We start from the raw sequence: 13915 nt of genomic DNA, 5'->3' as shown, positions 1-13915 counted from the left end.
CTCCAGTGCACCAGCCCATTGACCTAATAATGCTACGGTCCATTTTGTTGAATTTACCAATTAGCGACTTTCAATTCATACAGACCTCTGACCAACAAAACAGTGACATTAAGCCCCTAGGAAAACGCAAATGCTCCAAAAATCATTCCTCTTTATGGGCCCCAGAGTGAATGTAATTTCACCAGCAGTATAATTTTTGAATTGTCACTGCCCATAGTTTACTAAGTTTTGAAAATATAAGCACTTCCCAAAGGAGAAACACACCCAACAAATTCGTACTACAGTGTAAGTGACATCTAAACTTAGCTTACTTTTTGATTGGAGGGATATGAGAAGCCCTGGTCAGGACCTTGTACAGGAAGTGGGACCTCAAATTATCTCTTTAGCATGCATGCCTAAGGGTGATTACAAGAGGATGATTTGGGGCTATACAAGGGCTAAGAGGAGACTCCAGTGTTTCAGGCCCTGCTATTTCCATATGGAATTCAGTCAAACCTCTCTGTCTCACAGCCCCAATTCCCCATGTCTGGTATTCCCTTGTTTTATGGTTACTTCATTCAGTCTACCTCACTGGAATTTCTCGACATTCTTTTCATTGGGTCCTCACTCAGAGAACCCTGAGCTTTGGAGAACTCTCTCTTTATATTTTCCAAACAATATTTTACTACCTCTACCATCACACAAACACACACACACATGCACATGCACAAACACACACACACACTTCTGCCCTCCTCTATACAGCCTTCTCCGCTGAAGAGCTGGAAGCCTGTGTCCTATTGGACAGACATCAGTTTCTTCCTGTCTGATGATGGTGTTTCCTTTGAGCTTCCTCTTGCCTCTTAGCACCCACTGGATCTGAGAGTAAAGAAATTCCCTGGGAACCATGCACAACACTTCTCTGAGAGAGACTCAGATTAGTTCACAGATTACAATGGGTTCAGCAGCCCTCTTGAGCAAAAAGAGCATTGGATGCGAAGGAAGTCAGGAAGCTTGGAGACAAGCCTGGCTCCATGTCTGCTTCATTCTGTGATCTTAGGCAAGTCAAATATCTCTGAACCTCAGATTCCCCATTTGTGACATGAGCACAATTAAACTTGATGCTTGTAGCTTTTCAGATTTTTTTAAAGATAAAACTACGCTATACATACAAGAACAACTATAACAATGGTAGCTATTTTTAATCCTTTACTCTTCAAAGCACTGTACTAAGCACTTTGCGTAGATTATTTCATTTAGTTCTTACAACCCCTCAGGTAGATATTATTGTACTTATCTTGTACCTGTCCCTGTCACTCTTTCTTCTCTTACACTGTTGTTGTTATTTTTTCTTTGTAGAACTTACCACTATATGATATACTGTGTATTTACTGTTTTATTTGTTTGTTGTCTGTCCTCCACACTAGAATGTAAGCCCCACAAGGGTAAGAAATTTTGCATGTCATGGTAACTATTGCATCCCAATACCTAGAACAGTTCTTAGCATATCATAGACACTCAGTAAGTACATATAAATAAATTATTGAATAAACACCCATTTTACAAATGAGACTGAGGCCCAGAGTTGTAAAATCATTTACCTATATAGAAGCTGCCTAGACAAGATTCAATCCCATATCTGTGTGTCTGCAAACATGATACTGTTAAGCAAGGCACTGTTCTGTCTCTTTCATACCTTCAATGACCACTTATACAGTATTTCCAGACCTTCTCTGGATGTGGTGAGGGAGACAGAAGAAGTGTTAGTCATGGTTCCTGGCTTCAGTGAGATTTTAGTAGAGAGTCAAGACACACACAATGGGCACATACACATTTACACACCAACACAAGGTGAATTATAATTAGGCTTTAAACCTCAAAGTTTGGACAGTATCTTAGGAAATAAGATGAGGATGAAGTCACTGAGGGCCACAGTAGTTTGGGAAGGCTTCCCAGAGGAGTTATAGTAAAACTACCATTTATAGAACTCCTGCTCTGAGTTGGGCACATTAACCCTATACCTTACTTTGAAAGGTTAAGGAATCTGAGGTCCAGAGAAGCCAAGGGATCTGCCCATGGTCACACAGCTGGTAAGTGGCAGAAGTGACATTTCCAATCCAAATTGGTCTGCTTCCAAACCCTATGCTTTTTTCCCCTCCATGCCCCAGGGCTATATTTGTGCTAAGCTACAAAGAAAGGGCTGGTTGAAGATGAGAGGGGAGGGAGATGCATAGTTGCTTTAATTCAGGGAGTTCACTTTTTGCTTATCTTCAAACCCAATGCATCATGGGATAATGATATGCATGTGGGAAAAGTTCACAGATTACAGTTGAACAGCAGAGAAAATGACCTGCACCCCATTGATGTGTCCTATTTGAGGCCCAGTGTCCAGAGGTCACAATGGCTCTGTACCCACTTCTACCCTCATAGCCCTCCTTCCTACATAAAGATTGAAAGGGCAGATTGGAGCAATTCACCAGCGTGTAAACATTAGTTGAACCTCTCTTGCATGTATGTGCAGCTTTGGATTTGGCTGAGCTGGAGGAAAGTGGTGGGGCAAAGAGGAAATTCACACAGGTCCTGCTAAAAAACACACATGCACACACATAAGCCCACAAATACCAAATATAAACATAGATGAACAGATACATAGGACACATATAAACATATATACAGATATGCATACATCTATACAAATGATAATAAGCATAAAATACAAATGTACTGACACACAAGCATAAAATATGAATTCATTGACACATTGCACAAGCAACATAATACACAGAGACACAAAATAGGCACAAAAACACACATAGACATGTACATAGATACACAAAACAAGCATTGAGACAGAGACCCATACACTCAAGCAAAACGTAAACACACAACACATGCATATAAGCATATAAGAAAAGTTCATTTAAATACAGACACCACACACATATACACACATACAAACACATTTAAGAATTAAACCAAAGGTACATAAAAAGCTATGCACAAGCATTTGAGCATTGGACTGGGCTTTAGGAGGCCCCGGGTTCATCCCCCTCCCTGGGCCTCAATATTACTGTCTATACCCTAAAGACATGAGATTCACTCACGGATTTTCAGACTATGTTCTGGGTATCAGTAGGGTTTCTGTACGGGTGTCACTGTAGGGAAGGAGAAGAAGAGAAAGAGGGAGGGAGGTTTAGGTGACTGGATTTCAATCAGTTGTGCTGGAGCCAACTAGAATCCCTAGAGTTGATTGCATGCATTTCTTCACAAATTTATCTTCAGTGATGTCATGTTGGTAACTTGAAATTAGTCACTGTGAGAGTATTCACACCATGGAAATCAGCAAATGCTAGAACTTTATTCTTTCATAGAGTTCGTCGTTAAACATTTACCAGCACATACTGGTTTCAACTCTCCAAGCCCACTTTAACTAGAACAATCTCTGATTTTATTGCTGGAAATATTGGAATTCTAACTTGTCCCTTGCCTAAAAGGAGTCTATGATTAAATGATTTGAAAATCACAGAGCTATCTCACCTTTAAATGCCCTGCCAGGTCTTGTTTAGAGGGTTTTGCTTCAAGAGCCCAAGCATGAGACCAGGCATATGAATTATGTATGTTCAATATTTCTGACACTGTTATGTTGTTGCTGTTCTTTGTTACCATTGAGTTGGCTCTGAGTCATGGTGACCTTAGGTATAACAGAACAAAACTTTGTCCTATTCTGTGCCACCTTCATGATCATTGGTATGTTTGGGTTCATTGTTGCAGCTATTACATCAATCCATCTCACTGAAGGTTTCCCTCATTTTCTCTGACTCTCTACCAAACATAGAGTCCTTTTCTAGTGATTGGTCTATCTTGATGATGTGTCCAAATCAAATGAGTTGAAGTCTCTCCATCCTCGCCTCTAAGGAACATACTGTTTGTGCTTCTTTTAAGACTGATTTGCTCGTTCTTTTGACAGTCCACAGTGTATTCAATTTTTTTCCAACACCACAGTTCAAATGCGTAGATTCTTCTGCCTTCCTATCCAACTTTTATGTGCATGTGAGGCTATTGAAAAGAACATGGTGGAGGTGGGGCCAAGACGGAGTAATAGTCAGATGCTTCCTGTAATCCCTCTTACAACAAAGACCTGAAAAAGCAAGTGAATCAATTATATATGACAATCTAGGAGCCCTGATAATCAAAGACAAAGCTGAAGAGTCAGACTGAGTGGCAGGGGGAAGGAGAGACAATTCAAAAGCTGTAGAGAAGTGCCAGTCATGAGGTCACCAGTGCCCTTTGGCCTGGGTCAGGGCAGCTCACGCTGGCTGAGGCGAGCAGCAGTGTTCGGGAACGAGTCTCACCATGTTGGTGTGGTCCGGCGGCAGCGAGTCTGCACACATCTCTGGAGCCAGGTGGAAGTGGCACTGGACGTGTGAAAGTTAAGTGCAAGCATCTAACCTACGGCATGGGGGCAAAATAACCCCCCCTCCCAGAGTTTCACAGCTGAGAAGTGCTTCCTATCCCTCACATACACTCCACCACACTCTGCTCCAACCCCAGTCCCATAGTATTAAAAAACACCAAGCTCCATAAGCTGGGAACTTAAGGTTCTCTGCTCCCACACCAGTCTCATGGCCACTTCACCCAGCCAGTGGCATAAGCGGTCCACGGACTTCCAGTGCCCTTTACCCTGGCCCAGACCTGTGCAGGCCAATTCAACACTGAAAGCCCTCATTAGCATAAAAAAACAGGGTATACACCTGAAACCCATTTTCAATTGCAGCAGCCAAGGGGGAGCTACAGATTTGTGACATTTGACACCACCCTGCCCCCTAATCAGGGACCTCACCCACCCACACTGGGAGCCTGAGGGCTGGCAGTACCATCCACTCCATCTAGCCATTCACAACAGGGTTCTGAGAATAATTGGTGCATCCCAATATCTCCAGCCAACAGCACTGGGTGTCCAAGGACAGGCTACAAAACCTGCCCTACCACACACTCTAGAGGACAGGGACATGCCCTCCATCCAGGCACCCGGAAGCAGCCATCAGCCCCTTGCCTTGCTCCACACATAACCCCCTACTGCAGCCAGATACCTGTGCCTGCTCTGAACACCCCTACACATCCCTGCCCATCTAGGACTGTAGGTGAGAGTCTGCACCACACACTCAGTGACTGCTGACCTGGACACCTGTGGTCCACTCCCACAAGAAAAATGAACAGAATTCTGGGCTCACAAACCTAGTAGCTGCTCTGACTACCTGGAGACAGGATGTGCAAGCTTCAAAGACACCAACAAACAAAGTAGCTCACATACCCAGCTTCCATTAGCATATCAAAACAAAACAAAAATTTAGGACACAGTAAACAAACATACAATAAATAAATACAACTTATAGATGCCTAGGAGACAACGGTCAATATCAAATCACATGAAGAACCAGGTCAAGATGGCTCCAGCAAGCAACCAAATAAAGAACCAGGAAACCTTCCAGAGGAAGATAAGGTAATGGAACTACCTGAGAAAGAATTCAAAAGATTAATATATAGAGCTCCCCAATATATGAGGAAGGAGATCAGGAAAAACTCAGACCAAGCCAAGGAACACACAGAAAAAGCAATAGCATAATTCAGGAAAATAATACAAGAAAAAAAAATGACAAAATTAACAGGCTGATAGAAACCACACAGAGACAGCAACTAGAAATCCAAAAGATTAACAATAAAATTTCAGAATTAGACAACTCAATAGAAGGCCATAAGAGCAGAACTGAGGTAATGGAAGTCAGAATTAGTGAGTTGAAGATAAATCCCTTAACACCAATTTATTTGAGGAAAAATCTGAACAAAAAATTTAAAAAAATGAAGAGATCTAAGAATTATGTGAAACACTATCAAGAAGAAAAAACCATGAGTGATCGAAGTACCAGAACAGGAGAGGATTACAGAAAACACACAGAGAATTGTTGAAGATTTGCTGGCAGAAAACTTCCCTGATATCATGAAAGATGACAAGATATCTAGGCAAGAAGCTCAATGAACCTAATTCAGGGTAGACCTCAAAAGAAAGTCACCAAGACATATCATAATCACACTTACCGAAACCAAAGAAAGAATCTGAAGAGCAGCTAGGGGCAAATGAAGTCACCTGAAAAGGAGAACCAATGAGGCTAAACTCTGACTACTCAGCAGAAACCGCGCAGGCAAGAAGGCAATGAAATGACATATATAAAGTCCTCAAGGAAACAATTGCCAGCCAAGAATTATGTATCCAGCAAAACTGTCTCTCAAATACGATGGCAAAATTAGGTCATTTCCAGATAAACAGAAGTTAAGGGATTTGTAAAAACCAAAACAAAATTACAATAAATGTTAAAGGGAGTCCTCTGGTTAAAAAACCTACAATATCAGACAACAATCCAAGACTACAACACAGGACAGATCTACCAGTTATCAACCCAGAGATGGAATTCATAAAAGAAACCAAAACTAAAAGACTGAAAATAGGGAACCAGAGATGTCAATATATAAACGATGAGATTGTCCAAACAAAAAAGAGGGAAAAACAGTGTAGTCATAGAACTTCCATATGGAGAGAAAGTTAAAGCGATATCAAGAAATAAAAGACTGGCTTAACCTTAGAAAAATAAAGGCAAATTTCAAGGTAACCACAAAGGAAGCTAACAAACCTACTGTCTTAGGCTGGGTTCTCTAGAGAAGCAAAACCAGCAAAGCGTATAAATATATAAATATAAATATATATGTATTTATACATACACACACATATATATATATATATATAGAGAGAGAGAGAGAGAGATTTATATCAAGGAAATGGCTCACGTGGTTTTAGAGGCTGTAACATCCCAAGTCCAAGGGTCAGGAAAGAGGCTTCTGATTCATGTAGCTGTAGAGGCTGGCGAACTCAACAGGAAAGTGATCACATTACACAACTGCCCAAACACTGAGAATCATGGTCCAGCCAAGCTGACACACAATCTTAACCATCACAGTCTACCCCTTATCAACATGGCACCAGTACACATCTCCTTAAGCCATGCATAATCTCTGAATAAAGACAATTATAAAGTCATACTTGGGCCTAACATGATACAACGAATACACATACAACCGGAAATGCAATAGCCTTGTTTACATCTTATATTTTGTAAGTGAAGAAAACAAAAAAATATTTGATGCACACATACAAAGCAGAAATACTGGTAACAATTACAGTCTTTGTTTCTGCAACTGCTCATGTGGCCATAAGTGGTATTTAGAATTACCTTCTTCAACCACCCATTACATATTCCCTTTGCGCTCAGCAAGCACCTCAGCTGGTTCTTTGCCTGGTGGGGTGACCCAAATCTTCATTCCTGAAGGGTCTGGGCCATTAGTAGTCGTATCAGAATTGGGTTGCTGTAGTTTTCCATTGACTTTAATCACAAGACATGGTAGTACTAAGAGACTCCCTAAGGGATAACCTGCATTCCAGACATAGTCATCTGTACCTCCATTATGTAATATCAATCCGATTTCTTCTTGGTAATCAGGATCAATCACACCAGCCAGTGTGTTAGTTCCCTTCTTTGTCTGTTGATCCAGAGGCATAAGGAGACCAAAGTGGCCAGGTGGCATTCTTAGCTTCCTGTTCAATGGAATCAGTGATGAGTCTCCAGGTGGGAGTATTCCTCCTTTTGGAACTAAGACCTCTAGACCTGCAGAGCATAAGGTCGTGGGGACAGGAAGCAAAAATTTTGCAAGTGGGTCACTAGGGGCAATAGTAAGTGGTGCCCTTCCCATTTCCACTGTTTGATTCCTGGACTCATGAATCCTGGCTATGTGAGATACAGCACCACATACTGGACACTGCTTTAGAGGATATACAGCCTCCTGGAGAACATTGCCCCAAACCTGCAAGACATTGCCACCTAGATAATGCAAAATTTGTGTCTTTAGGAGGCCATTCCATTGTTCTATCAAGCCAGCTCCTTCAGGATGATGGCGAACATGGTAAGACCAGAGAATTCCATGAGCCTGGGCCCACTGCCACACTTCATTTGCTGTGAAGTTAGTCCCTTGATCTGAGGCAATGCTGTGAGGGATACCATGATGGTGGATAAGGCATTCCGTAATTCCTCAAATAGTAGTTTTGGCAGAAGCATTGCATGCAGGAAGACAAATCCATACCCAGAGTGTCTATTCCAGTAAGAAAAAAATGCTGCCCTTTCCATGACAGAAGTGGTCCAATGTAATCAACTTGCCACCAGGGTGCTGGCTGGTCACCTCGAGGGATGATGCCATATTGAGGACTCCATGTTGGTCTCTGTTGCTGGCAGATTGAGTGCTCAGCAGTGGCTGTAGCCAAGTCGGTCTTGGTGAATAGAAGTCCATTTTGCTGGGCCCATGCATAACCTCCATTCCTGCCACCATGGCCACTTTGTTCATGAGCCCAATGAGCAATGATGGGAGTAGCTGGGAAAAGAGGTTAAGCGATTTCCACAGAACTTGTCATCCTATCCACTTGACTGTTAAAATCCTCCTCTCTGAGGTCACCCTTTGGTAAGCATTCACATGAGACACAAATATCTTCACTTCTTTGGCCCATTCAGAGAAGTCTATCCACATACCACTTCCCCATAAATCCTTGTCTCCAATTTTCCAATCATGTTCCTTCCAAGTCCCTGACTACCCAGCTAAAACATTAACCACAGTCCATGAATCACTATACAATTGCACATCTGGCCATTTCTCCTTCCATGTAAAGTGAACAACCAGGTGCACTGCTCAAAATTCTGTCCATTGGGAGGATTTTCCTTCACTGCTGTCCTTTAGGGACGTCTCAAAAAGGGACTGTAGTACTGCCACTGTCCAATTTCGAGTGGAGCCTGCATATCACGAGGATTAACTGTAAACCAGGCATGAGTTTTCTCTTCTTCAGTGAACTGATCGTAAGGAACTCCCCATGAGGCCATAGGTGCCAACGGGGAGATGGAAGGTAACGTGACAGGAGTGGAGACCAGGGATATCTGGGCTACTTCCTAATACAACTTACTTGTGCCTTCAGGTCCTGCTCCAGCCTTATCTCGTAAATACCAGTTCCATTTAATTGATTGAGTGCTGCTGTGCAGGTAGAACTTTATGATTCTGTGAGTCATACAACACCTAGTTCATGATGTGCAGCTCAGGCTGCATGGTGACTTAGTGGCCCATGGTTAAGTGTTCTGTCTCTACTACGGCCCAGTAACAAGCAAAAAGCTATTTCTCAAAAGGAGAGTAGTTATTTGCAGAGGATGACAGGGCTGTGTTCCAAAATCCTAAGGGTTTGTGCTGTGATTCACCAAAGATTCCAAACAGCATCTCTATCTTCCAGGGACATTTCAAGCACCATTGGATCAGTTGGATCATATGGCCAAGTGGCAGAGTGGCTTGCACAGCAGCCTGAACCTATTGCAGAGCCTTCTCTTGTTCTGGTCCCCACTCAAAACTAGCAGCTTTTCAAGTCACTTGATAAATAGGCCAGAGTAGCACAACAAAATGAGGAATATGCCACCTCCAAAACCAGAAGAGGTCCACTAGGCATTGTGCCTCCTTTTTAGTTGTGGGAGGAGCCAATTGCAATAACTTTTCCTTCCCTTTAGAAGAAATATCTCGACGTGTCTCAACCACTGGACCCCTAGAAATTTCACTGAGGTGGAAGGTGCCTGAATTTTTGTGGGATTAATTTCCCACCCTCTAGCATGCAAATGTTTTACCAATAAGTCCAGAGTCATTGACACTTCTTCCTTACTTGCTCCAATCAGCATGATGTCACCAATGTAATGGACCAGTGTGACGTCCTGTGGAAGGGAAATGTGATCAAGTTTCTTGCAGACTAAATTATGACATAGGGCTGGAGAACTGATGTCATGGATTGAATTGTGTCCCCAAAATTTTGTGTAGCAACTTGGCTAGGTCACGATTCCCAGTATTGTATGATTGTGTAATCTGATGTGATTTCCTTATGTGTTGTAAACTCTATCACTAAGATGAGGTTATATGTGATCTCCTTATGTGTTGTAAATTCTATCACTGTGATGAGTTATGCTGATGAGGTTTATAAGATTAGATTGTGTCTTAATCCAATCTCTTTTGAGATATAAAAGAGAGAAGCAAGCAGACACACATGGGGACCTCATACCACCAAGAAAGGAGCACCGGGAACAGAGTGTGTCCTTTGGACCTGAGGTTCCTGTGCAGAGAAGCTCCTAGTCTGGGGGAAGACTGATGATGACCAGGACCTTCCTCCAGAGCCAATGAGAGAGAAAGCCCTCCCCTGGAGCTGACGCCCTGAATTTGAACTTCTAGCCTACTAGACTGTGAGAAAATAAATTTCTCTTTGTGAAAGCCATTCACTTGTGGGATTTCTGTTACAGCAGCACTAGATGACTAAGACAGCTGATGTAGCTCTGAGGTAGGCAACTAAAGGTGTATTGTTGACCTTGCCAGTTAAAGGCAAACTGCTTCTGATGGTCTGTCAAAACAGGTATGGAGAAAAAGGCATTAGCCAGATCAATAGCTGCATACCAGGTACCAGGAGATGTATTTATTTGCTAAAGCAATGACACTACACCTGGAACAGCAGCTGCAATTGTAGTCACAACCTGGTTAAGTTTTTGATAATCCATTGTCATTCTCCAAGATCGATCTGTTTTTTTTGCACAGGCCAAATAGGCGAGCTGAATGGAGATGTGGTGGGAATCACCACCCCTCTATTCTTCAAGTCTTTGATGGTGGCAGTAATCTCCGCAATCCCTCCAGGAATGTGGTATTGCTTTGGTTTAGTATTTTCCTAGGTAGGGGCAGTTCTAACGCCTTCCAGTTAGTTCTTCTTACCATCATAGCCTTTACTCCATTTGTCAGGGATCCAATGTAGGGGTTCTGGAAGATGCTGAATATATCTGCTCCAATTATACATTCTGGACTGGTGAAATCACTACAGGCAGGGTTCAGGGACCCGCTGGACCTAGTGTGAGACAGACATGAGCTAAGTCTTCATTAATAACCTGATCTCTATATACCCCCACTCTGACTGGTGGGCCACAGTGACATTTTGAGTGTCCTGAAATTACTGTCAGTTCAGAGCCAGTATCCAGTAATCCCCCAAAAGTCTGATTGTTTCCTTTTCCCCAATGAACAGTCATTCTCGTAAAAAGCAAAGATCCCTTTGGTGAAGGCTGGGAGAAAGATTAACAGTATAAGTTTTTGGCAGTGTATTGGAGTCTGTCCTCAAGGGAACCCAGCCTTGCATTCAATCAAGCGATTGTGGGTCTGTAAACTCACTCAAGACTGGGAATTGATTGAAGAGCTGCAACTCTCTTTTCTGGCAGTTTGAGTTAGTCTGCTGTTCACTTGACCTAGAATTCATCTGCTTATACAGATCAAGTAATTATTTAGTAGATTTCCTATCTATTTCACTCCTAGGGACACCATGACTAAGTAGCCAACACCGTAAGTCCACATGCTGTCCATTATGGTAACCATGACCACCCTGTTCTTATTGATTGAGTGCCAACACTTGTCCCCTACCACCATGGGTTCCAAGCAGCTCCATTGTAGTCAGGCGTCTTACTTCAGTTAGGGAAGTTCCCACTGTAAAAACTGACTTACATAAAATAGCAATCATAGCAGTCTTCAAGGACGCTGGGGCTCCCTTCTCAAATTTGTTCCTCATCATTGTGGTAAAAGGTGTGTCCTCTGGGCACTCCATGTATAGGTCTGTGGGTCTAACCTGATAAATCCACTCTAGCATGCCAGTTTCCCTAAGCTTATCACCTTCTTCTACAGAATACCAAGGCAGCTCTTGTATTACAATTTGATTAGGGTAGGCCACTGCATAATCCATGTTTCAGCAACCCAACTGAATAAAGTATTAGATCCTCTCCTAACTTCTCTAGCTGAAACACTGCGTGAAGAATCCGTGCTTAGTGAGCTCATATCAATAAACTCAGACTGATCTATCTTTATATTCCTTTCACCATTATTCCACACCCTTAATAGCCATTCCCACACATATTACCTAGTTTCTGTTTGTACACATCAGAAAAGTCAAGCAATTCTTTAGTAGTGTAGTGTACCTCCTCCTGGGTTACACTTTGTACTTCACCTTTTGGGGCTTGCTGGGATTTAAGTCTAGTTATAGGTCTAGAAGCCAAAATTGGTGGGGAACTGTTTTGAGAACATTCAGCATTGTCTTGTGAAGCATCTGTTGTCTTGTGAGGCGATGTCCCAGGCAATAACTCAGACAAAGATACTTTAGATGCAGCTGGGTTAATCTCATTAGATGGGAGTCGAGGGGCTAATGGTTCTGTTGGCAGGAGTCATTCAATGGAATTTAGGGTCTCAGTGTCTCCAGCTTCCTTATTACCTGTCCATATCTAACCATCCCAGATTTCAGGATACCAATTCCACCCAATCGATGCCCTCACTTTAACTTAACACACGTCTCGAGTTTGGCAGTTGAGTTGGCATTGTAATTCAGCCACTCTCACAATAAGACTCAGGGTTTGGTTTTTGGCAATATCAGCTCTACAAGAAATAAGGCTTTCTTTCAAGACATAAGTGGAAACTTAGGTCGTTTATGTGGCACTTGAGCTTTGACTCTGAAGCCCTGAGCTCATCTCTTTCTTTCACCACTTTGTCTAGTGAAAGTAGGACCAACCAGCTTCCTTATACTTCTCATTATGACAAAATTGTAGAAAGGTATCATACATGCAATCACCCAGAGCCTCATCTTTCACCAATACCTGATCTACTGGTGATGATATTTTGCGTATTTGAATTGTCACCTTATCTCATGGATTAGTAGTGTCCTGTTTACTACTGGAAGCAGAGTCGTCAACATCTATAAGACTAACCAGACTTGAGAACCAGTTTAAAAAATTCATCCTTACAATTTTTTCCTCTAGAGCCACTCTCGGTACCAACTGTCTTAGGCTGGGTTCTCTAGAGAAGCAAAACTACTAAAGTGTATAAGTACATATATAGAGACATTTATATCAAAGAAATGGTTCTTGCAGTTGTAGAGGCTGTAACATCCAAAGTCTGTGGGTTAGGAAAGAGACTTCTCCTGATTCATATAGCCACAGAGGCTGGTGAACCCAAGATCAGGAGGCAGGAAAGCAGAGCTGTTGCTCACAGGATGTGGAGATCAACCAATCTCAAGATCGGCAGGAAGACTGCAGGTAAGCTGCTAGCTCAAGCCCCAAGAACCGGAGGTCAGACAAACAGGAGGAAGCTTCAGTATCCAGAGGGAGCAAAAGCCCCCAAGCCTTGCCAAAATGTTTGCCCACACTCGATGCAGGCCACAAACCCAAGGAAACTCTCCTTCAACTGATCGACTGTTCACAGCAGATCCCATCATGGGGGTGATCAGGTATCACATCTTAACAAGGAAGTGACCACAACATTATCTCACTGCCAAAACACTGAGAATCATGGTCCTGCCATGTTGACACACAGTCAATCAGTGTAATCTATCACATAAATAAAACAAAAGAGAAGAACCATATGATCTTATCAATCTATGCAGAAAAGGCATTTGACAAAGTCCAACAGCTATTCTTTACAAAAACCTCTCAGTAAAATAGGAATAGAAGAGAAATTCCTCCATATAATAAAGGACATTTATACAAAGCCAACAACCAACATCATTTTAAATAGAGAGAGACTGAAAGCATTCCCCCTTGAGAAAGGGGATCAGATAAGGATGCCTTTTATTACCACTCTAATCCACCATTGTGCTGGAAGTCCTAGCCAGAGCAATAAGGCAAGAAAAAGAAATAAAGTGCATCTAAATTGGTAAGAAAGAAGTAAAAGTATCCCTATTTGCAGATGATATGATCTTATACACAGAAAACCCCAAAGAATCCACAAGAAAACTACTGGAACTAATAGAAGATTT

This window comes from Trichechus manatus, unplaced genomic scaffold (assembly GCF_000243295.1).
Source record: "Trichechus manatus latirostris isolate Lorelei unplaced genomic scaffold, TriManLat1.0 scaffold00086, whole genome shotgun sequence".
NCBI lineage: Eukaryota > Metazoa > Chordata > Mammalia > Sirenia > Trichechidae > Trichechus > Trichechus manatus.
The sequence above is the reverse complement of the archived record's forward strand: the minus strand, read 5'-3'. Positions refer to the sequence as shown.